General features: G+C 37.6%; 1 protein-coding gene and 1 long non-coding RNA gene across 39 annotated transcripts in view; one reads left to right on the top strand and one right to left on the bottom strand.

The window, feature by feature from the left end:
• RBMS3 (RNA binding motif single stranded interacting protein 3) overlaps positions 1–25,776 on the bottom strand; it is a 1,488,242-nt gene that overhangs the window by 227,935 nt on the left and 1,234,531 nt on the right. The gene's annotated exons all lie outside the window — the stretch shown is intronic.
• LOC146397234 (uncharacterized) lies at positions 17,668–24,838 on the top strand. The gene is made up of 2 exons (XR_014822573.1): positions 17,668–19,528; positions 19,574–24,838. It is a non-coding gene; the product is annotated as an uncharacterized LOC146397234 (long non-coding RNA).

Genomic DNA, 25,776 nt, shown 5'->3' with positions numbered 1-25,776 from the left:
TCAGCATATAAGTCCTTTACCTCCTTAGTCAGATGTGTTCCCAGGTATTTGATTTTTTTGGGTGCAATTATAAAAGGTATTGTATTTTTGTATTGCTTTTCTAATATTTCATTGTTAGTATACAGAAATGCAACTGATTTCTGAATATTAATCTTATATCCTGCTACTTTGCTGAATTTGCTGATCAGTTCAAGTAGTTTTTGGGTTGAGTCCTTAGAGTTTTCTATATAGAACATCATGTCATCTGCATACAGTGACAGTTTTACCTCTTCTCTTCCTATTTGGATGCCTTTAATTTCTTTCATTTGTCTGATTGCTGTGGCTAGGAAGTTCCCTGGTGACACACCAGGTTAAGGATCCAGTGTTGGAAGTCCTCTTCCAATGCTATGTTGAGTAATAGTGGTGAGAGTAGGCACCCCTGTCTTGTTCCAGATTTTAGTGGGAAGGCTTTCAGCTTTTCTCCATTGAATATTATATTTGCTACGGGTTTGTCATAAATAAATTTAATTATGTTAAGGTATGTTCCCTCTATACCCACTTTGGTAAGAGTTTTTATCACGAATGGATGTTGGACTTTGTCAAATGCTTTTTCTGCATCTATTGAGATGATCGTGTGGTTTTTGACTTTTCTTTTGTTAATATGGTGTATGACATTAACTGCTTTGCATATGTTGAACCATTCTTGTGACTGTATTTCTTTCTTTCTTTTTTTTTTTTTTTTTTTTTTTTTTTTTTTTTTTTTTGCCATCCCTGAGCCATGCAGAAGTTCCCAGGCCAGGGATCAAATCCACATCACAGCAGTGACCTGAGCCACTGCTGTGACAACACTGGATCCTTAACCTGGTGCATCACCAGGGAACTTCTTTTTCTATTCTATTTTAGTGAAGAATTGTTCTACCACAGGCAGATGCAAAACATGTAATAGCACTCCCATGTAGCAAGCTGAAGTGGGTCTTCCATCACAGGAGAAACACAACACCTTTGAGCAGGCTGAAGAGGATATATGAAGATAAGATGGGGTGAACTCACAATACATCAGGTCTTTTCACCAAACATTTAAAGCAGGAGCTCACTCATGCTTTTCCATAAATATGGAGACTTCAATTGGTCTTAAACCAAGTGTACGTTGCATTCACTGACCACTTACAATGAGCCAGCAGCTATGGGTTCTACATGCCCACAGCTCAATAGAATCTCAGAAGCCTCTGAGCTAGATATGATCATCCCCTGATGCAAAGATGGTACTTTGCCTAGGGCCCCACAGCTAAGTGTGTGGTGGCACCATGGTCTGGATGCTTCAATGCCAGTGTTTACTTTCTTAGCCCCTAACTAGTGCCAGTACCATATAAAACTGAGGCAAAATGTTCACGATTATGTGTGTTCAAGCTCTGTTGGGCTTGGGTTCCATACGAAAGCAGAAACACTAGTTTAGCTGCAGCTGAGAGTTTTAGCAATGTTCAAATTCATGCAGGCCTTCCTCAAAGCTAGAGATGGCCCTGAATTCAGAAGTGAGCCAAAAGGTTCATTTGTGAACCATTCCACAGAAAAGAAAATCATGGACTGGGGGAATAGCCTTGTGGTTGCCAAGGGGGAGGCGGGGGGGAGGCGTGGGATAGATGGCGTGCTTGGGATTAATAGATGCAGACTATTGCCTTTGGAATGGATTAGCAATGAGATCCTGCTGTGTAGCACTGGGAACTATGTCTACTCACTTATGACGGAGCCTGATAATGTGAGAAAATAGAATGTGTACATGTATGTGTAACTGGGTCACCATGCTGTATAGGAGAAAACTGACAGAACACTGTAAACCAGGAAGAATGGGAAAAAAAAATAAAAGTCATTATATAAAAACAAAAAAATTAAATTAAAAAAAAGAAAAAGACAAATGCCATATGATATCACTTATATCTGGAATCTCATATATGGCACAAATGAACCTCTGTACAGAAAAGAAGCAAAATCATGGACATTGAGAACAGACATGTGGCTGCCAAGGGGGAAGGGGAAGGGATTGAGATGTATTGGCAGTTGGGGTTAGTAGATGCAGACTATTGCATTTGGAGTGGATAAGCTCCTGCTGCATAGCAGAAGGAACTATATCTAATCACTTGTGATGGAACATGATGGAGGATAATGTGAGAAAAAAATGCATATATATTTATGACTGGGCCACTTTGCTGTACAGCTGAAACTAAGAGAACATTGTAAATTAACTATAATAAATTTTTTAAAAGTATTAAAAAAAAAAGAAGTGAGCCGAAACTTCTCATGGGGGTCAGGGCTACCCAGTGTCAGACAATTCTGGCTTAAGACTCAGGGCCGGAATTACAGATGCTGAGCCCACCAGTGAGGTTCTACAGGGGTCCCAGAATCATTGCAGTTGATTGAGTCCTGCCTGAGATAAACATTTAATACACACCCACTGATAGAACACTTATAGTTCTAGTCTTGCCCTCTTCAGAAGTGCTTAGGGGACTGTGTATAGTATTTATTTATTTGTTACTAGTTTCTAGAGAGTTCTTCCTCATGGCACTTTATCCTCATCCCTGGAGATGACAAAACATGATTGAGATCCTGTGTTTTCCCCTTGCCTTACCTTTCACTCAAGCAAAGTAAATGAAAATAATTGATTTTTTAATCCTCTCATAAATTCCCTCATCATTTAAAGGAGAAAATATTTTCTCTATTTTTTTTTTCAATTTTTAAAGAGACTCTCCTTAAGGGATTTAAAAAAATAATTCCCCTGCTGTATGGAAGAAGAAGTATTTTTCAGAGAAAACTTTGCAGGTAGCCTGAAATTCCCTTGGGGACTGTCAGAGAAACAGCTCTAGTGAGCACCTGGCATCAGCATCCCCTGCTTAGCTCCTGGTGCAGACAAGGGGCTTCAAGGAGGCTGCTGGACCAATGAGAGAAGTGCTTGCTTGCAGGTGTCAGTGATGTTTGAGTCAGTCCTCAAACATCACCTTCTAGGCTAGTGCTTCTCTCACTCTTTCTGATCTACATATTTTGCAAATCAGCACAGCCATGAGGCCAGTGATGAGGTAGTCACTTGTATTAACTGTGTGTGCTCCCAATGAATGAGGCAGCTTTATCTCTGCCAGGGCAGTAAAGGGCCCAATCAAACCACAAAGCAAAAACAGTGATGAGGGTCTCCGATGCCAATAGGCCCCTCTCTGTGCCATGTCAAAGATGCCAGCTCCGAGCCTAAATCTTATAGGTCTAAGTTTTTACTGAGCATTTGCTATATGCAGGTCTTTTACTGGTTGTTTCTATGGATTATCTTATTTAAGCAGGCATCTATACTGACTTCCGATCAGAAATTAACGAGACCCTCCAGCAACTTTGAAAGCATTCTCCTTCTACCTTAATAGATGATGCTGCCATTTGTTTACTCTGTAATGTGAAGTAATGTTACTTATATCCTTAATCTGAGAGTGACCTGAGATTCATTCCAGAAATATTCTTTTCCCCGAAAACTACCATGCAACCTCTCACCAGGTCCTGTCTCTTCTACTTCCACAATGTAAATTGTTAATGTAATTAAAAATCCCTGTGCTAGAAGCTGAGGCAGAATTTGGTGTACCAACTTTATGATGGTTAGAATTAAGACTGAGAAAAATAAATGAGAATTATGGAGTGAAGCAGCGAATTAAGGTTTAGATATTGCTCTAAATCCATTTTCCCTCCTCCTTCTAACCCTCTGTCACATGTAGACTGAGAACAACAGAGGTACAAAAGAGGAATCAGCATTATATGCTGAATGGACAGCTATGATGATACAACATTGAATTCTGGTTCATACACTAAAATCACTCTTATTAAAGCAAATTGTTAAAGTCATCAGACTTTAGATCACTAAAGACAGAACTCATTGATGTTTCTGCTCAAATGAATATATTTAAGCAATTACAATTGGATTTAAAAAAATTGAAAAGTCAGATTTATCATGATCTTTAATTTAAAAAGTAGACTGTGGTCTTTTTAGGGAAAAATTAATTGGTAATGATTAAGTACAGGAATGACTATTACATGTTAGTGCCAATTCAAGTTTTCTATTTATGTGCCCAGTATAATATGATGTCAATGCAAAATGCCTCGACATATCTGTCAGTACTTTGTTAAAGGAAGCCTCTACTGGGATGTCCACCAGCAGGTCCTTAGTGGACCCCCTCCCCAAGATCTCTGAGAAGAGGAAGAGATCTCATCTTGGTTCCCCTAGCTGAATACATGGGGTTTTGGACTGGAGAACACTTCTAGCTATTTAATGATGAGTTTGACTGTGCTACCTTTAAGGTAAGAAAATTACCCACTCTTCATGAAAAACAGTAAGATCTATTCCTTATAGACTGGGCCTAGTTCAAAGCCATCTTCCAAAAGTGGATTTTCTAGACAGAAAGAAAAAAATGAAAAAACAAACAAACATGGAGAAGCTATTTGAATAATGATGTCAGCTAAATTACACAACCATTTTTTCATTTTATCATTTGTTTGGATTTTTTTTTAATGACATCCTGAAACTCCAATGATAAGTAACAGACTTTTAAGCATGATTTCCACATCTCTGGTCAGTCACTTTCATTTTGCAACATAGAATTGCTGTTAAAACAGCAATACATAAAAAGAAAAAAAAATAGGATTGACTTCAAGGCTTTAAAATGAGATCAGTGCAGGAAATGGAAATGCAATTCTACCAGGCGGCATTTACATAACATCCTTCTTGAAAGCAATCAATGTTATTCACCTACTCACCCCACTTATATATGAGAGGCTTTAGAAAATAAATAAAAGGCCTTCTAAAAGCAGAGTTTCTTATAGGCTTCCACAAACACACTGGTATGGAGGAAAAAGGTGCACTTTGGCCAGGGGTTTGTGGGAGGGGTCACTCTGATTTCTTTTCTTGTTTCCCACTGAGTCTAACACTGAGGAAGAAGAGGAGACAAAGGTAAAGAAACAGAAGGTCTGAGGAGCTCAGTGTCAGGGGACGCTTGCCCAAACGAATTAAAAGCTTTGAAAAGTAAATGTAAATCAAATTTGTATTTCAAAGATTATGCAATTGGGGAAATTTCACTCCATATCCAAGTATAAATATTTTACTATTGAGGTTATAAAATACTGCAGTATTTTAAACTTCAAAATCTCTATAACTGATTCAAAAAGCAAGAAAATGGGGCAGGCACACACGCAAAATCAGTCCTTTTGAAAATTAAGCAATTCTCCTGAATGCTTAATCTTTTCCTGTAAAACACTTGGTAAATCACAATACCAGAGAGACCAAAGGCGGGAGTAACACCTGGGTCATTTTGGAGAAGTTCCTACATCTGTGGAGGCTCATTCCCAAAGGCATACTTCTAAGAGCTTTGATATTCAATGGAAAATCATCAAGGCAGGATTTTCTAATGATTATACAAGGAGTATGGGTTACAGATTACTCATGAATGAATCATGCTCTTTGGAAAGTCATGGAGCCAAAATCCACAAAATATATTAATAGTTCCCATCTACGCTAAGGTAAACTATGTCATGGAGTCCTCCTAGTGGCCCGCCATACTTTACAAAAGACACTTCAGAATTCAGTAGTATAATGCAAGTGTTTTCACTCTTAAAATATGCAATCTAACCACAGCACAATTACATTTTGAGGCCATGTTTAAATTTTCATACATTGCTTTTCTTCCACCATTTTTTTTTTCCAGAACAGATTTTTTAATTGCATTTGAGACATCAGTCAAGAAATGTTTTCGGAGTTCCCATTGTGGCTCAGTGGTTACTGAATCTGACTAGGAACCATGAGGTTGCAGGTTCGATCCCTGCCCTTGCTCAGTGGGTTAAGGATCCGGCGTTGCCGTGAGCTGTGGTGTAGGCTGCAGACGCGGCTTGGATCCTGGCATTGCTGTAGTTCTGGCGTAGGCCGGCAGCTACAGCTCTGATTGGACCCGCAGCCTGGAAACCTCCATATGCTGTGGGAGTGGCCTAAGAAATGGCGAAAAGACCAAAAAAAAAAAAAAAAAAGTTTTCTTAATATCGGTTTTGAAGACAGCTATTTATTTCAGTAAAAATGTGTTTACAGTCCAAGAAAATGGAAAAGGATCTCAACAAGGCTGTTTTTTCTTAGCTAAATCACCTGTAAATATCCATAGTTATAAGATATTGTAATACCCTCTGCCTTCAAGATTTTGAGTTATAAGAAATAGAAAATGGATAGCATTGCCTATGGAGGAGAAGTGATTTATGTCACATGGTCTAGCATAGCAAGAAACCATTCTGGAACATGTGGCTATAATTTGAAATGGCTGGGAGATGATGTCATAGTTTTCCTCTGGTAACAAGCACTGAAAATTGAAGGTCTCCTCTTGAAAACAATGGGTTTGTCTCACTTAAAATTACAAATGAACAAATCATCAACTAGTTTGGGATGGGAGGTAAAATTAATTCTAAAGTTAATGCAGGGGGAAAAAAAGGAATATTATTAATAAAGAGAAGAAAACTATCAAGGTGGTGATAGGCATAGCCCTTCCAGGTATTTAAACATCATAGAAAATATTCAGTATTACAGTTGTGAGTTAACATATGAGTTGACAAGTAGAGCAATGAAAAAAACAAATTTTAAGAAAATTTAAAAATATACACAATTGAGTAGATGAAAAATGTAGCATTTTAATTCAATGAGAACAAATGTATTTTTCTTTTCTTTTTGTGGCTATGCCTGTGGCATGTGGAAGTTTGAGGCCAGGGATCAAACCCATGCCACAGCAGCAATCAGAGCCACAGGAATGACATCATCAGATCCTTAACCCACTGAGTCACCAGGGAACTCCCAAATGTATTTTTCAATAAACAGTATTAGAACAAACAGACTAACCTAAAGGAAGTAAAGAAAAATAAAGCTGGATTCTCTCTTGCAGTTTATGCTAAAATAAATTCTAGACAATTTCCTGAACAGACTTTACAAAATTAAATGATACAATTAGAGAAAACTTATTATTTCAATATTTTCAGAAGGGGCATTACATACATACATATAAAATGTAATTTTTAAATTCCAGAAATGGCAAAAAAATTCCTGAAATGGCAAAAAAAAAAAAAAGGCTACTGTGAATGAAGGCAAAAGACATGTAATTGACAAATACAAACTTCAATACCTACACATTCATAGGAAAAAGGCCAGTTGAAAACTAGACAAATAATATTAACATAGAAGTCAAAAAGAGGAAATATCAAAGCTCTAAACACCTGAAAAGATGCTCAAGCTTCATTTACATTTTTTAAATTACTATTAGGACTACAATATGGTAAATTTTCATTTATTATATTAGGTAAGAAAATGATTCATAACCATAGTACTAGCCAAGGTATCAGGAGAAAGAACTTCTTATGCTGACTGATGTGAGTGTGACTTAGGATAGCCTACATGAGGAGAAATTTGGCCAAATATATCAAAATTAAATAAGCAAGAATTTATTATTTTACCTAGCAAGCCCACTTTACATATTTTCCTATAGATATGTTGCATCTATGTGAAAATGTATAAATATCAATTTTAATTTTTGTGCTATTTATAATAGAAAAGAATTTTAAAACAACTAGAAATTCATAAGTAAGGAGCTTTGAACATTTCTCTAAAAAGCTTGCATAGGAATGCAATGGAATACTATACAACCATCAAAAGTACTGAAACAGCTTTTCTAGATCTATGAAGAATGAACTCATAGGTACATTTTTTTCAGTGAAAAATGTCAAGGTTTAGAAGAGTCTATATACTTGCCAACATAGGAGGGAAAACCTAAATGTATGTTTGGTATTCAGGAACAGCCTCTGCAAACACAAGAAATGTTGACTCTAGTTCTTCTAGAGAGAAAAATAGGATGACTACTGCAGGAAAGGGAAAGAAATTATTTTTCACTGTGAAGCCTTTGAATGTCGAAACTATGTATACATATCACCAACTCAAAATATAATATAAACCAAATGTACTCAAAGAGTCGATCATAATCAAGTTTTAAATTTTCCAGGAAAATAAATGGCTTAATATTTTAAAATTCAGTTGCATAAGGGACAACAAGCAGGTCAAGGATTAGATAGTGATTATTCCAAGTATGAGAAGAAATTCAGGATCCACTCCCAATTAACACTATCTTAAAAAAAAAAGAAAAGAAAGGATACTAATTTGGCATTAAAAATGGATACTTTATCATATCTAGTTTCCAAAACCTGATATGCCTTTCAATTGGAGAATAAACACAATGACGTACAACAATAAAAAAGACTATTATTCATTAATAACAAGAAGTGAAATAAAGATCATCCAATAGCGTTCATGAACTGTAAATCTTTACGCTAAAAGAAAGAAGGCAGATTCGGAAGACCACACACCATATTATTACATTTACATACTGTTCTAATGGCAAAACTATTAGGCCGGAAAACAAAGTCAAGGTTTCCATTGCCTAAAGGTGGAAGAGAGGGTTTGATCATAAAAGGGAAGCATAAGGAATCTTTTAGGAACCATTCTGTACCTTGATACAGTCCCCTAATAGTGTCATTTACATTTTGGAGAAAGTGTAACCAAATTGATTTTAAAGTAGATCTGGAAAATAGAGAAAGCAAGAATAGCTAAAAATCAAAAATAAAAATTTGAGAGTAAGATCTAGAACAGGAACTAGTTCTGTGAGATACACCATGAGGTTGGATAAATGCCCTGGTGTAACTCATGCAAAAAAAAGCACCCGTTTAACAGGTAATTAATCTAGTACAGGGAAAAATAATTTCTAAGTGCTACTGAGATACCTTGTTAAATAATCTATTTAGATACTTAGTTGATACCAAAAATTCTAACAAGTTAAATAGAGAAAAGAAGCAAAAGATACAAAAGTGAATGCTGATAAAAATCTCTTACATTGAAAGTTTTTTTTTTTTTAAGGTATAATGGAAAATATTACTTTATTTCACATCAAAATTAAACTCTTTTTAAATGGAAGTAAAAGTTAAACAGTAAACTAAGTAAAAACCACTGATAAGAAATGTAATAGATGAATACTGAATGTCTTTTTAATGAATTTTTAAAAAATCTAACTGGATAGAACTTAATCCAAGTACTGAGTTTAAAATTAAGCCCAACCAGACCAAACTAACCCCATTTACTTGCACTCAGTTCAAAGGATTCATCAAGATGTGATCTGTGCCTTTCTCTTCCAAGTGGAATGGATCATTTCCTCCTTTTACCCCCATGCTCTGGCCCCTTTATCACTCTTCTTCTACTCTATTTAGTCCTCACACTGGAAACGTATTCCTAGGTCTACTTTAGACTCAAATTAAAATACTTGTTTACGAAAACAAACAAACAAAACAGCATGTCTACTATTGTAAAGGACATTGAATTACCCTACTGTAAACCAGGCTTTAAAGAAGTATACTGGGAGTTCCCGTCGTGGAGCAGTGGTTAACGAATCCGACTAGGAACCATGAGGTTGCGGGTTCGATCCCTGCCCTTGCTCAGTGGGTTAAGGATCTGGCGTTGTTGTGAGCTGTGGTGTAGGTTGCAGATGCGGCTCAGATCCAGCGTTGCTGTGGCCCTGGTGTAGGCCGGCGGCTTCAGCTCCGATTAGACCCCTAGCCTGAGAACTTCCATATGCCACAGGAGCAGCCTAAGAAATGGCAAAAAGACAAAAAAAAAAAAAAAAAAAGAAGTATACTATCTTTCTTTCTTTCCTTCCTTCCTTCCTTCCTTCCTTCCTTCCTTCCACCATACTGGCATATAGTGAGCCCCAGTTACAACCTACACTACAGCTGTGGCAACGCCAGATCCTTAACCCACTATGCCAGGCTGGGAATTAAAACTTGAGCTACTTACTGAAGAAGCAATGCCAGATCCTTAACCCACTGAGCCACAGCAGGAATTCCTAAAGCATTCCATCTTTTTGTGCCTCCAATCAGTGAACTATACAGATTTTCTACCATGTCATTAAGATTTTGATCTTTTTGGTTTTCATCTAGGATTGCTGGAATTGTTTCCACCCCTATAGACATTCTTTTATGCCTTTGAGATTTGTATCCCCTTTGTAACCACAAATGGAATTCTAGTCAGTTTTTGAATTAGGTACCTGTAGTAATTACTTTTCTAAGTGGTACTTTTCAGCCTAAAAATCAGTACTGAGGGCAAGACACTTTCTCCAGAATCTCAGGAATGCAAAGAATAAAAAGCATTATCAGATCCTACTTTGATGGCTTCTTTGATCCATCCACTGAAAGTATATCACACAGAAAGAAAACATAGGTCTTTGATTCCTGTAATTGAGGCTTTTTAGCAATCTGTCTCTTTTTCTGGACCCAAATCTCAAACTTTATATACAACTCAAACAGCAGAAATAAAAGAAAAAAATCATTATATTTTCAGTTGTTTGTTAATGGCCACATGTGCAACTGTGGAAGTTCCCAGGCTAGGGTCAAATTGGAGCTGCATCTGAAGCCTAAGCTACAGCTACAGCAACACCAGATCTGAGCCACATTTGTGACCTTTGATGCAGTGTGTGGCAATGCTAGATCCTTAACTCACTGAGCAGGGACAGGGATGGAACCCCCATCCTCAAAGAGACAACATCAGGGTCTTAATCCATTGAGCCACAGTGGGAATTCCAATCATCTTATTTTTGAAGAAAGACTATTTCTCTAAAGCAAGTTTCTATAACTGACTACCTTTACAATAAAAGGACCACTTATTAAATACTAGTATAAAAACAAAGTACATGGTTTGCTAAAAGGTGATGGACAAATAGTTCCACTCTGCTAAAAGCTAGAATGAGTATTGAAGTAAGTAACTGAATCTCAAAGAGCAAGGCTTAAAATGTACTAATGGAATGAAACATTTAACTACACACTAAATATTTATACTCATCTTTTTTAGCAAATAAAGAAGAAACATGGTCTTCCAAGTTTGGGACTAGAGGGAAAACATACATAGGAGAAGAGTTATGGGATTTCCCATCTCCTCCCAAGAAGAAACATATGACTTAATATAAGTAAGTGTTATTTACACCTAAAAAGCACTTAGTATTTACCAGGAAGATTCCAAGAGCTCTATACAGTGGAATTTATTTAATCCATAGCCACTTCACAATACTAGTACAAAAGAAACTATGATTATTTCCATTTTGCCGATGAGGAAATTGAGGCACGGAGAGGTTAAGCAATTTGTCCAAAGTCACATATCTAGTAAGTGGCAGAACTAAATCCTGGGATTAATCAGCTCACTTAACATGTGCGAGTCTGAGTGATTTATATAAATGTTGTCTCAGCCTCCTCCCCTGCAAAATGGAACTGTCTTTTTGCTAAGGGCACTTTGAGAATAAAATAGAATAATCCATTTTGCACTAGGCACAATGGTTGGTATATAGTCACACCCTATTCATTCTCCCCAGAAAATAAATGTTCGTTGATAGAATGTGGGGACAGAGGAACAGAGACCTTTCCTGGCTCTAACTGTACCTGAATTAAGTCTTTACTTAGGTGTTCAAAGTGTTGGTTTGAAACATGCATATATTGGTGGTTTGATTACTTCCATAGCGTTAACAAATACCTCCTTGAACTCTATCTTTTTTTTTTTTTTTTTGGTCTTTTTAGGGTCAAACCTGGGGCATACAGAGGCTCCCCAGGTTAGTGGTTAAATTGGAGCTACAACGGCAGGCCTTTGCCACAGCCACAGCAATGCAGGATCTGAGACCTATACCATAGTTCATGGCAATGCCAGATCCTCAACCCACTGAGTGAGGTCAGGGATCAAACCTGTGTCCTCATGGATGCTAGCCAGATATGTTTCTGCTGAGCCATGAGGGGAACTCCTAACTGTATCTTTTAGGAGAAATCATTGTCAAAAAGTGAAATCAAAGTCATCATATACAAAGAGTAATAAGAGGAAAACTCTACAGCCAGACAAGAAACAGAAAGACAAATACTCAGAAACTGGAAATGCTTATATTCCAAAGTTAAAACAGGAAACCCAAAGCCGGAAATTATCATCCCTGCACAAGCCAAAAAGAGTATAAAATAATTCTATTAAATCTAGAATGAATATGTTTCTGTGCCAAACCTAAGGCAGCAAGAGATTAACAGTGTAAACCAAACAGCTTGATAAAAAATTTCTGAACAAGCAGGTGACAGAGGTCAAGGGGAGAAGCTCTTGGTGCTAGTGATAAAGGACTTCCTTAAGCCATCAGGGGAAAAGGGTATAAATGTTTATTCAAATGACAATTTAAATCAATGGAAAGGTTAATGAATTTGTTTTGCAGATGGCACAAGGCACTCCAGCCTCCATGCACCGCAAGGATAGAAACTGCAGGAGCTTTAGAAAGAGAGGAAACTTTGAAAAAGCTGGAGTTGTCTTCTCAAAGGATTTTAAATAGAAGAAAAGAGGTCTAATTGCTAGTTGTAGAATTAAGTGTAAAAACCAACAGGATGTTTGGTGTTCCAACATATTTATTTTATATTCTTTTTTGCTTCTTTTAATTTTCAGAGCCCGTTACTTTTTTTTTTCTTCTTAATCTGAAGATGGTAGCAATGGAAAGTACAAGGTAGAATGGAAAGATAATTTAACCTTTTAGAAGAAAGAAAAGCATACTTGTGCACACTGACGTCCATCTAAAGGAAGTTTTTTTTGTTTTTTTGTTTTTTTGTCTTTAGGGCTACACCCAGGGAATATGGAAGTTCCCAGGCTAGGGGTCTAATGGGAGCTACAGCTGCTGGCCTACGCCACAGCCACAGCAACACCAGATCTGAGCTGTTTCAGCAACCTATACCACAGCTCACAGCAACACCGAATCCTTAACCCACTGAACAAGGCCAGGGATAGAACCCGCAACCTCATGGTTCCTAGTCTGATTTGTTTCCACTGTGCCATGATGGGAACTCCTAAAGGAAGCTTTTGAGATTTAAATATTTTAAAATTTACAAAGAGGAACATGTTATGCAAAAGTATTTCTGTATGAAATCATTGTAGTTGGTGATTTCTACATCCACTTTATAAATATTTACAAATTGAATGTATTATTAAGACAGTATTAAGAAATCACACTGGGGAGTTCCCGTCGTGGTGCAGTGGTTAACGAATCCAACTAGGAACCATGAGGTTGCGGGTTCGATCCCTGCCCTTGCTCAGTGGGTTAACAATCCGGTATTGCCGTGAGCTGTGGTGTAGGCTGCAGACGTGGCTCGGATCCTGCGTTGCTGTGGCTCTGGCGTAGGCCGATGGCTACAGCTCTGATTCGACCCCTAGCCTGGGAACCTCCATATGCCGCGGGAGTGGCCCAAGAAATAGCAAAAAGACAAAAAAAAAAAAAAAAAAAAAAAAAGGAAATCACATTGGAATAATGGGCTCAATGTTTTAAAATTCAATTCAGTATATCTCTATTAAGCAATGTTTAGATGCTAGGCATTGGAGGAGAGAGAAGGATAAAAAAGGCATCATTCTGCCATCCAGTGGGATAAGTGCAAGCACACAGCAATTGGGCTATGTATCACATGGATACACAATATGGGAGAAAACGATTCAAGGTGATGCAGTGAAAGTTAAGAATAGGAAGTTGGGAAGTTGGGAGTTCCCGTCATGGCTCAGTGGTTAATGAATCCAACTAGGAACCATGAGGTTGCGGGTTCGGTCCCTGCCCTTGCTCAGTGGGTTAAGGATCCGGCGTTGTTGTGAGCTGTGGCGTAGGTTGCAGACGCAGCTCAGATCCCGAGTTGCTGTGGCTCTGGCGTAGGCCGGCGGCTACAGCTCCGATTCGATCCCTAGCCTGGGAACCTCCATATGCTGCGGGAGCGGCCCAAGAAATGGTAAAAAGGACAAAAAACAAAAAAACAAAAACAAAAACAAAAAAACCACAAGAATAGGAAGTTGGAAATCAGGGAAATCTGCATGCAAAAGTTATAGTTATTTTAAAGCAAGATTCTTTGGGAAATGAGGGTAGAAGGGGCTCCTAGGACCTGTGAACTGGAGGTGAAAAGATATGCTGGGAAATCATTACAAGAAGTTGGAGATCATTCATGTTTTTACTGTTGCTTTGCTTAAAACAATGACCCTTTGCATTAGCATCACCATCTTGGTCCTATTAGAAATGTGACCAGTATTCAGGTAAATATTTATCTGGTGCACTACTCTTTCTAACCATCCCAGAAAACTGTTGAGCTCCAGCTGGGATACTTTTAATTAATTGGACATCATTCTAGAACGAGCTATGGCAACTATGTGCAAAAGACTGAAAATTGAAGAGTGGTCCTAACCTAGCTATAAGGGAAGTATACCTTACATAGCCCAGGTACTAGTTGATGTCCATCAATAATGATTGCAGGTCACAGATTTCAAAAGTTAAATTATATTTCTAGCCTAGCGGGGGAGGGGGGCAGGGGCGGGGGCAGGGGTGTTCTTGAGATGATTCTCATGATGCAAATAGATACCATCTATAATGGTAATATCCACTGTTTCCCGGCACAACTTTTATGGGGCTATACAAAATCTCTTAGTTAATTCTAGCAACACTTTTGTAAAGAAGGCATAAACATTTAATGGAAACATTAAGTTCCTTGAGAAACCTGGCAAGAGACTAAATAACTTGCCAGTGTTCAAGAGTAACAAGAGACAGAACCAAAACTCAGATTCATTAGCCTCCAAGGGAGAAGATGGTACTCTCTATAAAATACATTCTCCCCCAATTAAATCCAGAGAGGACAAAGAACATCTCAGGCAGGAGGTTCTCACAGAGAGCACAGTATAAGCTGAGTGGATGTCTCTCTTTTCTTTAACATCCTAGAGGCAGCAAAAATCCAAGACACTTGTCCTTGGGCTGAGAAAAGTGATGGGGCTGTCACTGGATGTAAACAAATATTAAGTCGTATGTTCAAAATAAATTATAGAATAAATTTTATCTTCTTTTATCTATTGCATGAATCCATTGGATTAAAATTATAGCTGGTTACTAAGAATGACTAGGTAACTACTTTCCTTAGAGATCTTTTATAGTAGCTTAAGAGGTAATAAATTTAAAGAAATCATGATTTGGGGACTCTGCAACAGGAGACTACCATTTCTGAAAATTAAAAAAAATGTAATTAGTGAAAACTAATAGTATATAGTGTTCAATTAGTTACATGTAACTGCTTATTATTACCATGTTAATATTATAATTTAACACAGCTGCAAACCTGGAAGTTTGTACTTAAAATGGATCCCACATGGTGAATAGAATTGCATCGTGCAGTTCAGCTGCACTATAAGAGAAGCACAGTAAGAAATTAGCAGTGACCAAAAGGAAGGACACAGAACAGTTTTTATGACAACAGAACTCCTACGTCATATCTGTGGTTAGCCTTCTGGCTCTTAAATATTATCCTTAAACTCTCCCTAGATTCTGCCATTCACAAATCACACAGTTCCATTCCCACAAGCCTGGCATAGCACATGCAGGGTATGCACATTGTTGCAATGAAACATTCATATATTCTATCAAACAATATACTATTTTCTAACAAAATGATAAGGCATATGTTTCAAAGAATAACCACTGCCTCTGCATTTGGAAAACAAAAAACAAAAAACAAAAAAACACCCATTATAGATTAAGGAATTTGCATGCTTATTTCAAAAAAAAAAGTAGTGTAACTAATTTAATAGGAATATATTACTTAATTGTTCTACTTAAAATAGCTTTCTGGAACACATCCAGTTTTTTTATATAAGATCAGAAAGATGAGAGGACACTTAAAACCTTGTCTTTATCATAGCTATATCTTCCTTAGTCTTTTCCAATTCTGGGAAGAGAAAAGGGGCTTGAATCTTGAGTTTATATCAGGGACATTCAAAGTTGTTAAGCTTTGCTTATTGTCTGTATATTTGCTTCAGAACCTCTTTACACTCTTAACAATTATTAAAGACTCCAAAACAAGATTTTTGTTTACAAAGGTTAAATCGATTTATATTTACCATTTAAAAAATAAAACAGGTATTTTAGATAATTGTTAATTTATTTCAAAATAGGAATAATACACCCATCACATTATAACAAAGAGTTGTCTTGGTTTATATTTGTGCAAATCTCTGTGATTTCTGGCTTAATAAGAGACAGCTGGATTACCAGATCTGCTTCTGTATTTAATCTGTTGGCATATCATACATCATGTAGCTTCTGGGAAACACCACTCTACACTCATCAGAGATTCAAAGTGAAAAAGGCTACTCCAAGTGTGCCTAGCATGTTTATCTCCAGGGAAGCTGGGGAAACTGTGGAGATAGCATAGGTGTTTTCATCTGGGTGTTCTCAACAGGTGCAAAAGAACTGGGATGCAGAGAGCCCAACACCTGCCAATCACTGTTTAAGGGCTGCCCCCACAAGGGAGATGGAGCTTTCTAGATACTTCTGACTCTCATTGAACATAGGCAAACCAGGCTCATCCAACCACCTAAAAAGAAAGATATAGATGCTGGCTGATAGAAGTCAGGCAAGCACCGTGGGAGGACTAGCATCTGCTCTAATACCAAACAGCTAGAAATCTACTTAAGGGTTGAGTCATTTACTTTAGGACATTTCAGTGACTCAACTAGCACAACTGTTTGTTAAGCTTCCAGCCCCACTCTCAGTTCAAGAGAAAATGGCTCATTTATAGCCTGCTCATCTTGCTACAGAGTTGTAACACACCTTTGACTGAGAAATACATTTTTGTAAATTCACCAAAAGTGTTTTAATCATTTGAATCATAAGAATTTCTTCAATAAAGAAGAATTTAAACACTTGAATAATAAGAATATAAAGCTGACCCTTGAACAACACAGGTTTGAACTGGGCAGGCCCACTTGTACTCAGAATTTTTTCCATACATAGCAAATACTGTAGTACTACATGATCTGAATTGGATTGAATCCATGGATGCAGAACCATGAATACAGAGGAGCTGCATATATAGAGAATGAACTTTAAGTTATGCAAGGTTTTCCAGCTGTGAGAAGGGTTAGTGCCCCAGCCTGGGTTGCTCAAAGCTCAAGTGTAAATCTTTGTTAACACTTAATAAGTATTGATAAGTATCTCCCTGAAGTTTTACTTTGTGTTTCAAAAGTATGCGACTCAGCTATTTAGAGCTTTAGGGCACTCTTTATTTCATAGGCCAGTGAGCTGGAGTGGACATCTATGTTTTAGATAGAATCACCCAAATCTGAAGACTGGTTCTAGCTTTAGCACCTCTTTGGGATCTTCTAAACCCTAATTATTTTTCAATAACAGGAATTATTGAAAACAAGTATTAAAGTTGAGAGTTAAGAGAGGCACATTTGCATACATTTAGATTTATAGTGATATGCTTTTCCTGGCACATTTTATTTTACCAGATGGTTGAAAATATTTGATTTTTTTGGGGGGGTGGGTAAAAAATAATGTTTTCTGATATCTTAGAACCCATCTCCAAAGACTCTCTTTTCAGATATTTAGTAGTCTTCCATTCTAGTATAGCTTTATGAAAAGATATAAAGAAATTGTAAAGTAGAAATTATTAACAAGATAGTTGTTCCTGTTTAACATACAAGCAACCCAAATGATACAAAAAAGGTTAAAAAGAGAAGAAACTAAGAACATTTTCCAGAGGCTGTTTGGTCATGTAATTTAGATATAGTCAGGATAATTCAGTTGAAATGAGTTCTTTTTTTTTTTTTTTTTTGTCTTTTTGTCTTTTTGCTATTTCTTTGGGCCGCTTCCGCGGCATATAGAGGTTCCCAGGCTAGGGGTCGAATCAGAGCTGTAGCCACCGGCCTACGCCAGAGCCACAGCAATGCAGGATCAGAGCTGCGTCTGCAACCTACACCACAGCTCATAGCAACGCCAGATCGTTAACCCACTGAGCAAGGGCAGGGACTGAACCCGCAACCTCATGGTTCCTAGTTGGATTCGTTAACCACTGCGCCACGACGGGAACTCCCTGAAATGAGTTCTATACTAGTGTATTAGTTTTCTGTTACTGCCATAACAAATTAACAAAAACATGGGGGTACAAAATGACACCAATTCACTACCTTGTATTTTATAGGTCAGAAGTCTGACACAGGTTGCTTTGGGATAAAATCATGGTGTCATAGCATTGAGAACTTTGTCTAGATACTCATGTTGCAACAGAAGAAAGGGTGGGGGAAAAATGTAATTGTAATGTATACATGTAAGGATAACCTGAGCCCCTTGCTGTACAGTGGGAAAATAAAACAAAAACAAAACAAAACAAAACAAAAAAACCCAGAATTTATACCAATTGAAAAAAAAAATAAAATAAAATCATGGTGTCAATAGGGCTGGGTTCCTTTCTCGAGGCTTTAGGAGAGAAACCAATTCCTTGCTTTTTTCAGTTTCCAGAGGCTGCCCACACTGCTTCATCTTCAAAGCCAGCAAGGGTGGGTCAAGCCCTTTTATCAAATCACTCTGATCTCCTGTTCTGCCCACTCCTCTTTTTCTCCCCACCTAGGGCTGCACATTCGGCATATGGAAGTTCCCAGGCTAGGGATCAAATCAGAGCGACAGCTGCCAGCCTAGGCCACAGCCCCAGCCACACCAGATCCGAGCCCTGTCTGTGACCTACACTACACCACAGCTCATGGCAACATTGGATCCTTTACCCACTGAGTGAGGCCATGGATCAAACGCACATCCTCATGGATCCTAGTTGGGTTCATTAACCACTGAGCCATGATGGGAACTGCCCCCTCCTCATCTTTTAAGGACCCCTGTGATTACATAGGGCCCATTCAAATAATCCAGAATACTTTCCCTACTTTAAAGTCGGCTTATTAGTAACCTTAATTCCTTTGCCATATTCACAGGGAATGGGGATTAGGACTTAGAGATCTTTGGGGGAGAGGCAACATTATTATGCCCATCACAAGGAGATATTTACTTATTTAACAAATAATTATTGCTATTCTTCTATGACAGACACTGAACCATAAAATAACATGCAAGTGCAATCCTTGCTTTTAAAGAGTTTATGGGTTGAGAGCAAAAGGAAGGATAAACATTAAAGTTCTTATAAAAGTGTATAATCTAATGGGACAAATGTGTCTGAAATATAAGAATTTTAAAAAAGATCATAAAGATGCCAATTTCCTATGAAGTATTTCCTTCTCTTCATTGAAAAATGACTAAAATAATAGTGAACTAATTGGTTCATCATTCACAGGCTTTAAAGAGGTAAGAAATCAGAGGAAACAGTTATAAGATAAACAAATGATGGCTGGTTCAGAGCTGACTTAATGAGTGTTTTCATTTATATTCCTTTTAAAATATTTTTCTAAATTTTGCAGACTTTTCATTCTAAAACGTTAGATCATAAAGCATGAGCAAGGCAGTCTTCTGTATGGTTACTGGGATAGAGTGGTAATAATTTAATTCTGGTTACTATTCATTTATCCAAAAATTGTTGGGTGTTTTTGTTTGTTTTTTGTTTTTGCTTTTTAGGGTCGCATATGTGGCACATGGGTTGAATCAGAGCTGCAGCTGCTGGCACCACAGCCACAGCAGTGCAGAATCTGAGCCGTGTCTGTGACATACACCACAGCTCACAGCAATGCTGAATCATTAACCCACTGATTGAGGCCAGGGATTTAACCTGCATCCTCATGGATACTAGTCAGGTTCATTACCACTGTGCCACAATGGAAACTCCAGAATGTATTTTTAAATCCATCCTATTGAATGCAATTTCTATATTTGAAAATGCACTGAGCACTTAATTATTTAGAGCTTGATTTCCACACTTTGTGTCTTAATTGGTCTTAGGCTACACAGCCCTCTCTTCTTGCTAACAGGACTCTTTTGGATACATACTAACTGGTTTAACTACTCATTAGTGATACTGGCAGAAACACAGGGCAATACTTGTGATTGGATCACCTTGCTGTCCAAGAGAAATTGAAGAAACATTGTAAATCAACTATATTTTAATAAAAAAGAAAAAATCAAGGCTTTATAATTTATTTTGTAAGTCTTTATAAAGTGAAATTTTCAATTTTTGAAGACCTGGATAGAATTACCCTTTTAGATAAAAATAGAAGATGGTTGGTGATTCTGGAGATGCATATAAAACCTCTTCATCCCTCTTCTTAATTCCATGACATTATAATAGATTAAAAAATCAGATTCTGGAGCAAGTGCAGACTCAAGAGAAGTTCTTCAACTATCTATTGGTGCTTATCCATAATTTTAGAAAATATATGGTCAGCAAAGCATACTGTTCATAACATATGGATTAAACACTACTAACTTTACTACATCATTATACTATAATAGGAATAATAAGCCAATGCAATACTACTTCTAGCCAAAGAGAAGCAACATTATGCCAAAGGGATAAAAGTATAGACCAGGAAATTCATTTTTCTATATATTCTCAAGATATTCATATTTTTCATATGTAGAAAAGGAAAAAAAAAAAGGCGCATCAGGTACAGTATAGTCATAGTGCCTAACTAGATCTAGTGGCAAGAAGATCTAGTCATTATTTCAATTAAGCAAGATCATTTGCCATGTCAGAAAGCAGAGTTCATCATTGCCCTGTTCAAGAATGAGTTTTTTAAAGAAATAACAATTTGATTGCCAAAATAACACTCTGAAAAGCAATCTTGGAAAAATGAAGCTTATTCAAAAAGAATCTTTCTTAATCAACTTGTTTCTTTTTCTTATAAATAGCTAGTGCTCTCTCTGTGTATTTATATATACCAATGTGTTGTAGAGAATTTTTATCAAAATTAAGAAATGATTTAACGATTTCTCTCAATGTTTTCCTCCACGTTTGCTGATGACACAGGAAGTGGGTGCCCCCCATAATACCTTCAGGAATTCCATTAAGAGCTAATATATGTATGAGGGTTATTCAGTTTATGGAATTGTGCATCAACTTCAAAGAGCATTTATTGAGAACCTAAGCTGAGCTAGCAACAGCACTTGAAGCAAAAACAACAATAAAATCAAATAAAACAAAACAAAGCAACAGCAAAACCATGGTTTAGGAAACTCAGAATCCAGGAGTTCCCATTGTGGCTCAGCAGGTTTAAGAACCTGACTAGGAGGAGAGGTGTTCGATCCCTGGCCTCACTCAGTGGGTGAAGGATACAGAATTGCTGTGAGCTATGGTATAGGTGGCAGATGCAGCTCAGATCTGGCATTGCTGGGGCTATGCTGTAGGCTGGCAGCTGCCACTCCAATTTGACCCCTAGCCTGGGATCTTCCATATGCTGCAGATGTGGCTCAAAAAAAGGAAAACAACAACAACAACAAAAACTCAGAATCCAATACATAAAAAATCATATTAGCACTGTTTACACTTCCTAACGTTTCTTGTGAGGATTAGAACTTTAGAGAAGACCAAGGAAAATGTGAGGCATCTTGAGAAAATCTACAGCATTGTTGAAAACCTTTCCAACGTACTGATTAGAAGCCTCTGGTTGTTCAGCTAAAGATCTCCACTTCACTTCAGTCAACACTAGGCATTCCCATACCGGACGTGTGTATCGACAGCCAGCACTGTCCCTGTATCGAAGACCAAAACCTCACAAATTCCTTCCTCTGCGTCATCATTTTCTCTGCCTGCCACTCACCTTCACTTTGCTGGCATTATGACTATTTGCTGGTCCCTCATCCTCTCCCCATTTCATAAACCCTCCATCTCTTCTCGTCCTCAGGTGTTCTGGGGTCTGCCATGTCACTGTGGTGGCACTTTATCCTTACCATCTTATACGCTTCTCTTGTTAAATTTCAACCCTCTACCCTCTGTCTAGGACCACAATATTCGCCTTTATCATCCCTAATACATGGTTCAGAAATGCTGCTGTAAAATTTTTTTAACGTAATGAAAACAATATATTGGGTCCATGAAATGCCCTTCACTACTTTAGTAGTTGTATCTGCCTTCCTCCATGGCCACAAGTTTTAAATCAAAACATACTTCTCTATCACAATTCCTGGATCACCGCCCTTAATGTGACATCCTACAAATTGGAGCCTGGAACAAGATAGTTTAATTGGGAGCTGATGCCAGGAAGCAGAAACATAATACAAAAGGAAGAGAAAGTCAGGGGAGAAAGAAAAGCCACTAAAAGGAGCTTCATGGAGCTTGTTATGAAAATCCTTAGAATCTGCAGACTTTCATATCCCACTGACTGAGAATTGACATAAGGAGAGATAATGCCCTGAAAGAGTGCAGAAAACCTATGTAAAATTGAGTGAGGTTTTATAGATTTTGCCCTGAATTACAAAAGTGGAGAGATTTGGTGGATGCTTAATGTAGGATGCTTCCAGTGTGGAACACTCCTCTTCCATAGCTGCAATCACAGGCGGAGAAGGGTTGTAGTAAGGGGCACAAAACCCATTCCTATATTTTTTTTGACCATGTCTGTCGCATAGGGAAATTCTGGGCCAGGGATTGAACTCGCCTTACAGCAGGCCACAGCAGGTGCCACCTGAGCTGCTGCAGTGACAGTGTCAGATCCTTAACCCACTGAGCCACAAGGGAATTCTCTATGCCTATCATTTTTACCTCCTGAAGATGATCCCCTGTGTACCTTCTCTATCTGGCTTCTCACTATCCACATTTCAAAATTTAGTAATTTCTGTCTCCTTTCTTCCCTAAGTAGTTAACAACTCTTAGAATACCTTGACAATATCAAGTGTGACTCCAAAGAAAAGTTGAGAAATCATTGGCCAACCCCAAGTCTGAGTCCATAGAATTCACAGACTCTTAACACTCTCTATTGGCCATGAAGTGGTCAGGGTGCTCTGCAAAGTTCACTAAAAATACTCTAGCAATGTTTCATCATGAAGCAACTATGTGTTTGGTAGGTAGAAGTAATTTAGAAAACATCACTAACTGTGAGAAGTTCCACAGAAAGTAGCTCCTAAGTATTGCAAAAATTCTCTTACTAATGGGACTTCTGAGCCAATGCCCAGTTGGGGATTGCGGTGTTTGCAAAATTTATTATGCAAATGATGCTTTAGTTTCCCAAAGAGCAAAAACTCAGTAGTGGGCCATGATTCTCATGAGTAGAATCATAAAGATGTATTTTTACTAAACTATCTACAATATTTGTATTTGCTGCCTTTTATACAACTATAGCTGTATTTATGAGTTAACAGACTAGTCGCACTGAGGAAATACCAGTTGTGAGAGTTTGCAGTATTTTCCACTAATAAAAACTTGTGTACCTACTGCTCAGATATTCAAAATTGTAATCTAAATTTCACAGTACATTGTTGATATTTTACTCTGAGGGAACTTTTAAATTTATGCAAGCATTTATTTTTTTCATTTTCTTTAAAATAAATTATCAGACCATGAATATTTTTCTTTGATTTCTCCCCTAAATATACACATGTCCAAAATCCTATGGATTTCTAATTTACATAAACACACAATAGTGAAATTCTATTTCAAAGCATCAAGAAGTCACACAATTTTATTTTACTAAGAAATTATGATTTCTCTGTCACGTAATCATTTTCCCAAATTTCTGTTCATCAGAAGATTTGCTAAAATTGAAAATATCCCAAAACACGGGGAGGTCCCTCTCAACTATTTCCTACTTTATGGAGTTCAAGTGGAATTAGAAATAATTATCCAAATAGTAAGAAAATCATATTAAAAGTAAGTTAATCTATTGTCTTCTGAAAAGACTGATCCACTGATAAGAACATGCGCTTATGGGTAAAAATCTAGTTTGAGAGCAAAACATGATTTATTTTTCCTCAAATCTTCACTCATCAATACATGTCCTTACATGCAGAAGCCTTTTCCATGTGGTGTACCGCTCTGCTCCTGGGCCTTTTTGAAAGTAAAGCTTTTCTAGTTCATGCCCTCCAGATGCCTAAAGTGTCTGGGAACTTACCTTTTGCCTTTGCCAGAGATTTGAAAAATGGAACGCTTTGGGGCTGCACAACATTGCTGTGTAATTTGTTTTGGGACAAAGAAATGACTGGGGTTATGGAAGCAAGCAACTAACGATGCTTCCATTTGTCCAGAGCACATCAAGATCGATATGTAGGACATGCAACATTTATGGAACAGTGTTTTCTTTTCCCTCCAGGGGAGGGAGAAAATACCGATGATCCTTTTCTGCAGATGGCCACAGTGACTGACGCTGTTTAACAGGTCTTTGGCCTCTCCTTCCCACCCACTGGTAGCAACACAGCCATGTGAGCTTAGCTAACTTCCTGTATTGTAAACACCAGAATCCAAATAATTAGTTTTTTTGCATGTGTATCTAGCTTCATTGATCCAGGCAGCCAAAATCTGGGAATAATATTATAATTCAGAGTGAACACAGCTAGTTCTTGGAGGCTGTAATAGGCATTAACGATCCATGAGATATTTGTTAAAATCAGATCTTTTATGAATAAATAGGAGGAATTCAAAAAAGCCTGATCAATGACAAAATTTGGGATTGAAATAGATCTCTTTGTCTTGTTCTTCTATGGAAATAGCACAGGAGGGGATTTGGAAACTAGATAGTCATCTTAGGAAAATAATGAACTTTCTTCTGTTTTAAGAGGAAACATTGTCAGAGTTCCCATTGTGGCTCAGTGGTTAACAAATCCAACTGGGAACTGTGAGGTTGAGGGTTTGATCCCTGGCCTTGCTCAGTGGGTTAAGGATCCAGCATTGCCATGAGCTGTGTGGTGTGGTTTGCAGATGTGGCTCGGATCCCGCATTGCTGTGGCTTTGGCATAGGCCAGCGGCTACGGCTCTTATTAGACCCCTAGCCTGGGAACCTCCACATGCTACAGGTACAGCCCTAGAAAAGACTAAAAAAAAAAAAAAAAAAAAAAAAAAGAGGAAATATTGTCTAGAATGACAATTAAAACAGCCCATTTCCCCAAATCTTCCCTATGTGGAGAAGGAAAGGATGCGAATATGGTACTGATTGCTTTCTGCTTGCTCAGAGGGAGGTCAGAAGCAGGACTTAATTTTTTCAACAGCTTTCTTAGCGTTGGAAGGTCTCAGGTCTTTTTGGATCATTGTTGGTCCCTTATTCGCACTATCATAAAGCGTCGCTCTAAAACCCTACACATTTCTAAATTCAAAGATGCCAAATCTGGATATAGTGGAAAGCTAAAATTTTTTTATAACATTTTTGAATTCTATTTTATTTGCAATTGGGTCAGAGCAATTATAGGTGATTTTAATTAGCACCCATATCAAAGACAGCCCCTCTAAAGCTACATTAGTATTTACAACGTTGAGGAATTGATATTTTTCAAAGGAACCACTTCTAATAATATCAAGCTCACAGTGATAGCCATGCATGTACTTCGGGATGGAATCGAAAATTGGATTCGAGTTTCTGAAAGTAAGACTTCAACCACCTATAACAAATAAGCAGTGAGAAATAAGAAAGGCAAACAGCATACAAACTTAATCATCCCTGTCATAACTTAGTAAATGTACAGAACAAAGTCATTTTACTGTTGCACCTTCCAAAATACCCACTTCTTGCATTATGCCATTTTATATGTAAAAATTAATAATTATGTGTTCTGTGTCTTGGCTATTGTAAATTGTGTGGCAATGAACAATGATGTGCACGTATCTTTTCAAATTATGATTTTCTTCAGATACAACCTAAATGTCCACTGATAGAGGAATGTCGAAAGAAGATGTGGTATATATGTATGTGTGTACACACACACACACACACACACACACGCACACACACAATGGAATACTACTCAGCCGTAAAAAGAAATAATGCCATTTGTCACAACATAGATGGACTTA

The sequence above is a fragment of the Sus scrofa genome, chromosome 13 (assembly GCF_054392235.1).
Source record: "Sus scrofa isolate SSC_HxYL_T2T_F1_AM1 chromosome 13, Sscrofa_HxYL_maternal_Yorkshire_Landrace_v2.0, whole genome shotgun sequence".
Taxonomy (NCBI): domain Eukaryota; kingdom Metazoa; phylum Chordata; class Mammalia; order Artiodactyla; family Suidae; genus Sus; species Sus scrofa.
This window is presented reverse-complemented; position numbering and strand designations above follow the sequence as displayed.